At 46.8% G+C, this 12,122-nt stretch overlaps 1 pseudogene; it reads left to right on the plus strand.

Annotated features, from left to right (window-relative positions):
- Window positions 1–628: 628 nt before the first annotated feature.
- Window positions 629–4,524, plus strand: LOC144947784 (uncharacterized; annotated as a pseudogene).
- Window positions 4,525–12,122: the final 7,598 nt, after the last annotated feature.

Below are 12,122 nucleotides of genomic sequence, written 5' to 3' on the forward strand. Positions count from 1 at the left end.
AGGTGCCTGGTCCATCCAGGACCTATTGTTATCTAAGCCAATGTTATGATGCTGCAGTGTTCATTTATTGCATTGATATTGCAAGTATTAACAAATGCTGTATTTTGTGCTGTGTTTTCCCATCAGTTTTACCTCATTCTATTCATTAATTATGTTGGAGTCGGATGTTCACCCTGGTTCTGAAGGTATATTGAATGCGAGGTTAACTACTCAGATAGTGGTGCAACGTAGCGCACAGCGATGCCGAGACAGTAAACATACATTATTCTTGGAGCTCTAAACCAGCCAGCTCCTTAGGCTTGGAGCTCTCAAGCAGTCAGCTCTACAGTAAGTGTACATTAATCCTGTGCTGCAAGCACAGTAAAAAGACACTTTTCTTGGATCGCTCAACCAGCCAGCTCATCAGGCTTAGAGCTCTCAAGCAGCCAGCTCTACAGCAAGCTTACATTAAACCTGTGCAGCAAGTAAAGTAAAAATGCATTCTTCTTGGAACTGTCAACCAGCCAGCTCATCAGGCTTGGAGCTCTCAAGCAGCCAGCTCTGCAGCGAATCTACATTCAACTTGTGTTCCAAGCATTGCAGCATGGAAAGCCACAGTTCAGTAGGGAGAGATGCTGAAGCAAGTGATTTAAGCAATACAGGACCTCCCATCCTGCCTCAAGAGGACCAAGGGAGTTCAAGGCCCCAAAGAAAGGTCAGGTTGACACAACGGGGATTGGAAAGCTATGATACTGATAAGCAAGACTTTGATGCCATGATACAAAGGGCATCTGACCGGGTTGAAGCAGATATATCTGAAGCTCAAAACGCCTCAGACACAGTGGCCTCAATTCAGCGGGCCAAACATCGAGTGAAGGTGAGCAGTTCAAGCTACAAGCTGCTGGCAAATAAATACATCTCCCTCCTGAAGAAGGTGAAGGGAGACGAGGGCATAGAGGGAGTGCACATTCAAGAGCACTTCCTAGAACTGCACAATGATAATGTGAAGGCAATGATACAAGACGCAATGGACCATGTTGAGGTCTTAATAGAAACACGATCTCAGCACTCTGTCTCATCCAAGTCCACCACAAGATCTAAAGTCTCAACACACTCACAGATATCATCTACCAATATGGCAGCAGCTCAGGCACATGCAGCAGCAGAAGCAGCAAACGCCCTTATCTCCTACATGGCTGAAGAGGAAGCCATGCTAATTGAAAAGGCCCGCATACAAGAAGAAGGAAGCATCGCAATTGCTGCCGCATGGAAGAAAGCAGAGCAAAACGAAGCAAGCTTGCAATTACTGCTGCACGGAAGAAAGCAGAGCTGGAAGAGCAAGAGAGTATATTAGTGGCTACTGCCACACGGAAGAAAATTGAGCTGGATGCTAAGTTAAGTACCCTATAGCTCAACAAAAATAAGCAGCTGCTGCAAAGGCCCAGGTAGATGTGCTCGAAGCAGCAACCAATCTGGATAAGGAAGGGAATTGGAGTGAGTTTGGCACTCAGATGCCTGTTAAGGACCGTGATCAACTTACCAGAAAAAACACATTTTGGACTGGTCATAACAATACACCAATGCTCCTCCACCAACCGATACTTAGCAAAAGGTGGATGTCGAGGCATCACCGCCTCCATGCCGAGTGAACATGAATGCTGTCTACAGGAATGGTGGAAATGCATACCCTGTCCTGGCAGTTAATCACAGACTCAGCGTCGCACACTTGGAGTCAGACAAGGATGCATCAAGTCAGAACCACATTCCAGACAGTCACATAAAGGGATCAGACCAATGTGATCGAAACCTTTTGGGCCGACAATTCAACGCCATCGTGAATGATGGCTTGCAAGGCAATACAGCCAATAATGACACTTTACAAGTGCCAGTACGGACACACCCTGGATCAGTAGGCATACGGGACTTTGCATGATACCTGGCTCACCGTGAACTAATCAACACAGGACTCGTAAAGTTTGATGACCACTCTGATAACTATCGAGCCTGGAGATCTACCTTCAGGAATGCAATCAGAAATGTAGACATATCTGCAAGTGAAGAACTCGACCTGTTGGTGAAATGGTTAGGAAAAGAATGCAGAGTATGCAAAGAGGATCCGGTGAGCAAACATGGACGACCCTGCCTCAAGCCTGCATGCGGTGTGGGAGAGGCTCGAGGAGTGCTAATGGTAGCCCAGAAACCATTGAGAAGGCTCTCTTCAAAAAGTATCAGAACTTTCCAAAAATCTCTTGTCGAGACAATAAAAGGTTACGAGAGCTTGGAGATCTTTGAATCAGCCCAGGCTGACCCCTACTTACCAGGTCTCATGCTCTTTGTTTTTTTTCGGTAAAGTCACGTAGGTAAAAAATAAAATAAATGAAAACAACAAAATTAAATCACGACGTTTCGGGCGCAACACAAGCATCCTTCTTCAAATCTAGAATGACTAGGTCTCATTTTCCTGAATACCTACCATGGAGTGAACACCATTGTAGAGAAATTGCCATTCGACATGCAGGATAAATGGAGAACAAAGGGGTCAAGATACAAGTCAGAGCATCAGGTTGCATTCCCCCCATTCTCGTTTTTCGCAAGGTTTATCTGCAACCTGGCTAGGACCAGAAATGACCCGAGTTTCATGTTTGGCACCACGGGGATCTCCAGTCCAGATCTCACAAAAAGAGCAACGGCGAAACGAGGAACAGTAGAGTGCCAATCTCTGTACACAAGTCTGAGGTCTCTCCTACGATATTCACAAACTCCGTGCAGGCAACCACCACAAAGAAAAAGATAGAGGATGCAGAAAAGCAATGCCCATTGCATGATAAACTTCACTCCCTCCAGAAATGCCGTGAGTTCAGGAGGAAGCCATTGGAAGAGCGGAAGAACATGCTGAAATAATTTGGAGTGTGCTTCAAATGCTGTGTTTCTACAAACCACCTTGCAAGGAATTGCAAGGCAGATATCACATGCGAGGCATGTGGCAGCGACAAACACGCAACTGCTCTGCACACATTTTACTCCAAACCCAGTAGCACTAAGGCTTCCTATCCCGAAGCAGAGAACGACGGGGAGCAAAGTGAGACCGCCGCATCCACTTCGTTAGTCACAACAAAATGCACAGACGTCTGTGGAGAAGGCTTCAAAGGAAAATCTTGCTCAAAGATATGCCTTGTCCGAGTGTATCCCAAATGACAACCTGAAAGGGCAGTGAGGCTGTATGCCATAATGGACGATCAGAGCAACAAGTCTTTGGCAAGGTCAGAGTTCTTTGATCAGCTAAGCATATGTGGGAATTCCTTTCCATTCACGCTCAGAACATGCTCGGGATTGATGGAGACAGTGGGAAGAAGAGTGAGTGGCCTCAAGGTGGAAACCATGGATAGCACCATGAAGCTAGCCCTTCCTATGGTGATAGAGTGCACTGAGACACCAGATGCCAGTAGTGAGATTCCAATGCCCAAAGTCGCACGTCACCACCCACACCTGAAGCCCATAGCAAAGTTCATCCCGCCATTGGATCATGGGGCACAGATTTTACTTCTGCTTGGCAGGGGCATGCTGAGAGTCCACAAGGGACGCGATCAACCCAATGGACCTCACGACGCTCCCTATGCCCAGAGACTTGACCTAGGATGGGTCATCATAGTTGATGTTTGTTTCAATGGAACACACAAACCAAACCACATTAGCACATTCAGAACAAGTGTGCTCATGAATGGACGCATGTCGCTATTCAAGCCATGCTCCAACCACTTCACACTGAAAGAGAAACCCGATGAGAGAAGTCAAGGTTGTACCATGCAGACTTACGAAGAAACCACCACGCTGACCACGACTTCGCTTGTAAGTCCACCATCTTCACTGGATTTTGGTCCTTCACGTTTCTCCAAGTCAGTCCTGACTGACGGGAAGATGACAAAGATGAAGCTGCTGCTCGTTGCTCTGCTGGAGGTCGTGGCAGTGGTCGCTGCAGCTGTGACCTCTCCATTCCTCGACCCGGAAGGAATTCCATGGCAAGGCCTACGACCAGAAGGAGGAGGGCTGGAGGAGGATGATTTGTGAGAAGAACCTCAAGCAGATCGTGGTGCACAACCTGGAGCACTCTATGGGCAAGCACACCTGGCGCTTGTGCATGAACAGTTTCAGTGACATGACAAGAGAGGAGTTCCGGCATACAATGCGGGGCCTCAGGGGCTGGAACGGCACCAGCAAGGCCTCCCACGGTGCCACGTTCATGGCGCCCACCTTCAAGGCTCCCAAGTCCATCGACTGGAGGAAGCAGGACTACGTCACCGACGTCAAGGACCAGGGTGAATGCAGCTCTTGCTGGGCATTCAACACCACAGGCTCCCTCGAAGGGCAACACAAGTGCAAGATGGGAGTGCTTGTGTCGCTGAGCGAGCAAAACCTGGTGGACTGCTCTTCTGCCGAGGGAAAAACGGCTGTGGTGAAGGACTCATGGACTTGGCATTTACCTGAATCAAGAAGAACAATGGTATCGGCTCAGAGGTGTTATACCTGTACACGAGCAGTGCACATTGAAGTAATCGAGTCCATGGACTCTTCGAGCTTCATAAACACACTCCGGAGATCCTTTGTCATCAGAGGGCTGGGCAAGCAACTCTGTTCTGATTGTGAAACCAATTTCACTGGAGCATGTAAAGAGCTTAAGATCAATACGGAAAATGTTTAAGATGATTCTGTAGGGAAATTACTTAGTGACCAAGGTTGCACATGGATTTTCAATCCTGCTCACTCTTCGCATATGGGTGGAGCCTGGGAACGCATGATCGGGATTGCTCGACGCATTCTCGACTCCATGCTGTGTGATATCGGGTCCACACGGCCTCTCAAGAGGTCTTGACCACTCTCATGGCCGAGGTCTCAGCTATAATTAACTCAAGATCCCTGATACCTGTCTCAACCGCCTCGGAGTCACCATTCATCTTGACTCCTGCTACACTTCATACCCAGAAGACAGGCGTGCTCACAGCACCCCCGTGGAGGTCAGCACTGCAGACCTCTACAGACGTCAATGGAGACAAGTGTAGAGCTTCGCCAACATGTTCTGGCATTGCTGGAAAAACGAGCACTTTGCGACACTTCAAGGGCGCAGCAAGTGGCAGTCGAGCAGACCAGACATCCAAGAAGGTGACCTCGTCCTACTGAAGGACAACCAAGTCAAACGGAATGAGTGGCCAATGAGCTGCAACCTCAAGACGATTCCCAGTGCCGATGGGAACGTTCAAAAGGTTGAGGTTATGATAGCGAAGTAAGGTGTCGCAAGAACTTTCATCAGGCCTATAGCTGAGACAGTACTACTTCTCTCTCGCAAAGATATGGACAAATAAGTTTACCCGTTGAAGTTTGTTGTACATTTGTTTATGAGATAGGAAAATAAATGGTGGTATCTCCTAGATACCAGACGGGGGGTGTTCTGCCTCGCGGCAGATATGGGGGTGTTGATTACACAGGAACTTCCTGATATGGTGTGGAGTTTGGTCACGTGACCAGGAAGTTACGATTTAAGATTCTCTAAGCCAGGAGGCAGGGTGTCAGCCATTACACAGAGTACAAAATGGAGGCACAAATAGCATCTCAGTGAAGACAGGTGCATCTGTTCATTGTGGGACTTTAAGAAGCATTGTCTATGAGTTTGTTTATATTCTTACAAGCAGCAGCAGCCAAACACTCTAAACACATGACGTTGATTCTAAATGTGGATGGGAAAAAATCGGAGGACCCGGAAAAAAATCCACGCGACCACGGGGAGAGAGACACGCAAACTCCAAATAGACAGCAGCAGGCGTCAGCGTCGGGGTCGAATCCACGATTTTCCCGTATACCAGGCGTCGCACGCCCGGCCGGATCTCTCGGCAATTGCCGCGTGCCAATGTTGGGGGCAGAGGCGTAGCTAGGGGGGGGGGGCAGGGGGGAACATATGTCCCCGGGCGCCAAGGTAACGGGGCGCCAAAATGAGGTTTACAACGTTACATTATAACCTATTGCGGCGGGCGCTGCAGCCTGAAACTACTGCACAAATCTACACCTCAACCTAAAAGTTTATATATCACGCCACACACAGCCTACATGTCATGTAATTACATTTTGGTACTCGCGCCTATTAAGAACTTACATGGAAGAACGTCCCAAACAACAGACAGGCGCAGTCTTTCAGCCTTAGTCACTGGCCTGTTTTTTGGTGGCGGAAACTACGACGGCCTGAAACACGCTGGAGTGCACGATCAGAAGCTGCTAAAGCTATCTATGAAAGACTGGATGAACTAGTAGGGCTGCTAGACAAATTATCGGAGGACGTAACTATGACGCCTGAAACCAAAAGTGATGCAGAACAGTTACAGGCATGCGTATGAAATTTCTAATTCATAGTTTTATTACATTTCTGAAATGTCATTCTTGGAAAAATTGATCGTGTTCAGAAGCGCTTATAGGATCCTACTATGAATTTCAAGGAAGCAGCAACTGATCTTGAATCTTTGGAGCATGAATTTGTCAAGCTTCGTGATGATTTGAGCCAAGTTGCTGTAGAAAACGCCAAAACAAGAGGCACAGCCTGGGGGATCGATGTGGATATAATAATTAGGCGACGTCGGAAGATGCCAGGAGAACTGGCAAGAGATGCAGGACTTTCAGCAGAAGAAGAATTTGTGCGCGTTATGAAGAGCGTATTTTATCGACGACAACAGGAGATGTCAACACGGTTTTTACGACTAAAAGACCTGAACACAAAATTTGGATTTCTGCTGGACGTCAAAACTCTTCTATCCGACACAGATGTCGATGCAATTCGTCGAAATTGCACAGAATTTGGAAATTTCTATGACACCGACATCAATGGCCACGAACTTTTTATAGAAATTGGAGATTGCAAAATGCTGCTCAGTAACCGGAATTAAGTTCTACCAGAAACTCCTTTGGATCTTCTTGGTTTTATTGTGTTTCATGGAGACGACATATTTCCGAATTTGCGAATTTCACTGCAAATTGTATAACAATAGCAGTTTCAATTGCAAGCTGTGAGCGATCGTTCAGCAAATTGAAATTTATTTTGTCGTATTTGCGTGCTTCAATGGGACAAGATCGTCTCAGCGATCTTGCTCTTTTTAGCGTTGAAAGATAAACATTGGAAAAAACAGATTTTGATTACGTGATTGACCAGTTTGCGACAGTGAAATCAAGAAAAATTAATCTTTTGTAGACTATGTCAACCAGTCTACGACAGTGACTGAGTGAGCCATGTAATATAATTTCTATAAATTTGCTTCTTAAAATACAATGTTTCATTAAAATTTAAATTGTTATTCCTTATTCGATGTAATAGGAAAATGTGATTAAACGGGGGGGGGGGGGGGCGCCAATTTTATAGTTCGTCCCCGGGCGCAAAATATCCTAGCTACGCCTCTGGTTGGGGGGTTTGATCCCACGCAGAGCTGTCGATTCACGTTGTACCCCCCCACGCGAGGCCCGTCAATGTCCACACGCCGCACGTATCGCAGTCACCCCCCTCGGTCTAGGAAATGTGGTTAATTTAATACTAGCTTTACTACCCGGCTTCGCCCGAGGCTTGAATTAACCACGCCCGGCCGCCTTTGTCTCCCCAGTGGCGATGTTCACACACCACAGCAGTTACTCGTTTGAGGCTGAGTCGATCTAGGGGAGGCCTAGGAGCGGTTAAAATAAACGTCACCGGTGGTGGCCGTGAGCTGGAATCGAACTCGGGTCACCGGGTTCGTAGCGCAGCGTGCTAACCACTACACTACAACGCGTTATGCTTCGACGTGCGCGGGTCACATGACAGATTTTACGCCACAGCTCACTTGCTGTTCAAAAAATATATGCATTATTGAGCTCCCCTCCCCAACAAAAAAACTAAAGTGTATTTTTATAATTTTTTCATGGTGTACAGTCTGGAAAGTACCCACATGGCAAATTTCAAGTTTGTTGCATGTCGGGAAGTACGCTAAACATTTTGAATATACACACATATTCACAACTTTGCCTTTTATATATATGGAGATAATACTGGGAATGCTGTTATGTTAGGATTTACGTTATAATGCTGTACATGCCTTTATAATGCTGTTAAATTGTAATGATACATATGAGGCCCAGTTAACAACAAAGCATGCCACTTGCTTTATTGTGAAAGTTATTTGTAGTTGGATAAATCGAGCAAGACTTGTGCCCATGTAACTTTAATTCGTTCTTGAGAGCAAGGATGAAGAAGTATCTGATCCACAGTTCATTGTTATGTGCAGCGCTGGATATTTAGGCTGCAGTATGGTGATTACACCAAGTGACCTTATTTAACACAGTAGCTTATTCTCTTGTTGTATAGCTATTCAGTGCTATTGTAGGTGCCTGTTGAGTTTCATGTTATCTAAAACAATGTTATAATGCTGCAGTATCCATTCATTCAGTGTATTGATATTGAAAGTATTAACAGATACTGTTTTTTGTGCTGTGTTTTCCCATCAGTTTTACCTCGTTCTATTAATTAAATACGTTGGCGTCAGATGTTCAACCTGGCTCTGAAGGTTTATTGAACGCGAGGTTAACTACTCGGATAGTGGTGCAACGTAGCGCACAGCGAGGCCGAGACAGTAAAAATACGATAGTGGTGCAATGCAGCGAACAGCGAGGCCGAGACAACGGGGTTAAACACACTATTTCAGTAAAAAGTGAGTCGGTATAAAAGAGGGGAGGGGGCACAGTCGGATCTTGCATAGCCCCCCCCCACCCCCACGTTGTAGCAGGGAGCTGTGCCCCTGCCGACTGTCTTCGCGGTTGGGCTGTTTGTAGCTCCCCCAGGTGCGTTCTCTCGGTTGAAACCGCGCGTTGTTGCTACGGTGCGATGACCAACCCTTTGCTCCGCGTGCCTGGGAGCTTCTCCAACTCAAGCGAGCTTCTAGGGCGCGGAATCGAGCCAGTTCAGAAGTTGAACGGAGAGAGTTATGGAAGAAGCTTCCAGGTACGTGGAGCGAAACGTCGGACACCCCGCCGAACAACACGAGGCAAATGACAATGATGGTGGTGGTGGTGATGATGGTGATTGACTGAATCGACACTTAACGCGGAATTGGAGCTCGCAACTTTCAGCCTATATTTTTTTAAAACAGGTTTGATAAGATCGGAGAGGGAGGACTCGATGTAACACAATATCACAATAGCCCTGGAGCGGCTTGTTATTTATATATCACCATGGATTTCATGGCTCAATGGAATGTACTGTAACATGCACACACTATTTTTTTATTTTACCAGGTAAGGCCCGCTGTGCTCAATAGCTCTCTTTTCCAGAAGCGATCTGGCCACACAAATGAAAGCTCAACGAAGTGGCTCATCATCACGTGGATATTTATAGCAGCCAAATACTCTCAATGCGTGATGTCGACTCTAGATGTGGAGGGGAAAAACCGGAGGACCCGGAGAAAAATCCACGCGACCACGGAGAGCGAGAGAGACATGAAAACTTCTAATATACAGGTTTTAGAGTCGGGATCAAACCCACACACTCCTCAATTCTCGGCGAGGGAGTTAACATCTCGTCACCGAGGCGCCATACACACACAACAGCGGAACCTGATTTTATATCTGGTCCACCCTGCGGGATGAATGCACTTTGCCCCACAATGGGAGAGTTTTTATTTATTTCAAATCGTACATCAACCGAGCCCATCGTCATCATCATAATTATATCCCGTGGATCAATAAAATATGCACTACAGTACTTCTCAAGAATCAGTGGTTCTCCTATAAATAATCTGCCCCCCTCAGTCCACCCGCCCCTCCCGCCCACGCTTTGGGCTCCAAGCTGCTCAAGGGGTACCCGGATTGACGACAACAGTAGAGGGCATCACAAGTTTCAGCTCGCAATCCCCATGCTCAATTACGCTCTCTCGCGTCATCTTACTACGTCGAGATTTGTCTAAATTTGTCTTATTTCACTAAACCTCTATCTCCTGTTCCGTGGGTCTCCGTGCGAGTCCGTGGATCTCCGTGCGAGTCTGTTGTGGTTGTGGTTGTTGTTACCTGCCTCTAACTTCCCACTACTAGGCAAAGGTCTCCCCCATTTTATTCCTGGTAAGTCTGCGCCTCCGAATTCCAAGATGTTGTCTCACTGATGCTGCTTCCTCTCTTCCCTTCTCTTTCGTGGTATTCACTCTAATCGAGTTATTGTTGTCTCTTATCTCTTGTCAGCTGTTCTCTTGACCTGTGCTGCTGCCCACATACTCTCGATTGCATTTTTTCTGGAACAAAAACGTTACCGTGCACATTCAACTTTTTATTGAGACACCCAGGTCCACGGATTGCACCCAGCTGCTCAAACGTTGGTGGCTGTCACACTTCGAATAGCAGTAGCTAGTTCAGCAGCACGTACACTCGATATGCTCGTACTAGATACACCATCTGCTCATCTTAACTTTATGACGGCAGGGAGGCGCAGTTGTGGCGCTTCTTTGCTCACAGTGAGTAGCGCCTAGGTTCGATTCCTCATTCAGGCCAATTTATGTGTGGCGAATTATAACGTTCTCCTCCTGTTCTGCATTGGTTTCCTCTGGGTGCTCTGGCTTCCTCCCATAGCTAAACACACACACATCGTGTAATGTATCCAGTATCGGCCAAGACACCCGAATGGTAAAAAATAACCCGCAAATTACTCAATTGTAAAAGGTTTCAGTTTGGTGTTTGAACATCTTAACACCTGTTTTGTTGCCAGAAAAAAGGGGAAAACCTATTCTCATACTCAATTGGGATCACACAGCAGCAGCATCACCCTCAGTACGTGGCAGGACCCTCCTGAAATATATTCATGGGACTCAGTAATGCTTTCTCTGGGTACACAGGTTGTCATATAAGGATGATAACTCATTCAGCACGCACAGTCAGCGAAGGAGCGTTGCGCCAAACGTGACCTCTTGCGATTACAGCGTTCGCTTCAACTGCTCTCGCTGCCGTTCACGGCGTCTCCAGTGATTTGTTTGGACCACGGATCACGAGGGGGGGGGGACCAAGGGGGGCGGCTCTGTTCCTTCGAGGGTCGCAGTCAGCTTCGAACGTTGACTGCCAACCAGAGGTCGTAAACGGGTTTTGATTCCTTACCCGTACCCGGCCGCACCAGGGTCGCAAACGGGTACCCGTACCCTACCCGATACCCGGCTACCCGTACCCGGCCGGGTATCGGGTAGGGTACGGGTACCCGATTACGACCTCTGGGATGAAGCCATGTTGCAGGCGCGGGTGGGTTGATTCTAGGAACTTAAATTGTGAGAAGAGACAAGACGTTTGGAAATGAGTGACAAACGGTTACTCACCAGTGACTCACGGCCTACCCGTACCCGGCCGCACCAGGGTCGCAAATGGGTATCGGGTAGGGTACGGGTATCGGGTACCCGATTGTGACCTCTGCTGCCAACTGAAGTGCAGATGCTGGAATTTAAGAATAATAATACATTATCATGTGTAAAGCGCCCATTAAACAATGGTTCTCAAGGCGCCGTGCATGAAAAGGTTGAAAATAGTTTATCATCAACCAAGGGAAGAAAGAAGAATTGAGGAAGACGTTTGAAAATAACTGAAGAGAGATGAAGACATTTAAAAAAGATTCATTTTTTAGTCGAGAATTTACGCATGAAGACAGTGCGACGCGTACAAAAACAATAATGAAAGAGGTGACCTGACCATGAGATAAACAGCCACGTAGGGGCTCCGGTTTACTCCCGACACACAATGCCACCCGTGCTAGCCAAACAACCCAATGCAACAGCACCCTCCAGAAGTGGGTCGATCTCAGTGTGGCTCCCCCAGGTACATAAGTAACGATAAAAGGTGTAACTTCTCGAACACGATTACATGTTGGAACGTGACTTTATATAGTTTTGTTAATTTTGCACACAAATACAGAGATCACCTTCCAATGGTACGTAACAAAATCCCTCCTCTTACTATAATCTAAATAATATTAATAAAGATAATAACGTGCATTTGCAACTACTTCCAAGGCCGAAGCAAAACGCAGATCCGTGGCTCGGCACATTGGCTAAGTTTAACATTGAACGAAGCAACACAACGTTAGCTTCACTGTAGCGAAAAAGAAATGATAAATCTACTTCAAAGTT

The sequence above is a fragment of the Lampetra fluviatilis genome, chromosome 47 (assembly GCF_964198595.1).
Source record: "Lampetra fluviatilis chromosome 47, kcLamFluv1.1, whole genome shotgun sequence".
Lineage (NCBI taxonomy): Eukaryota > Metazoa > Chordata > Hyperoartia > Petromyzontiformes > Petromyzontidae > Lampetra > Lampetra fluviatilis.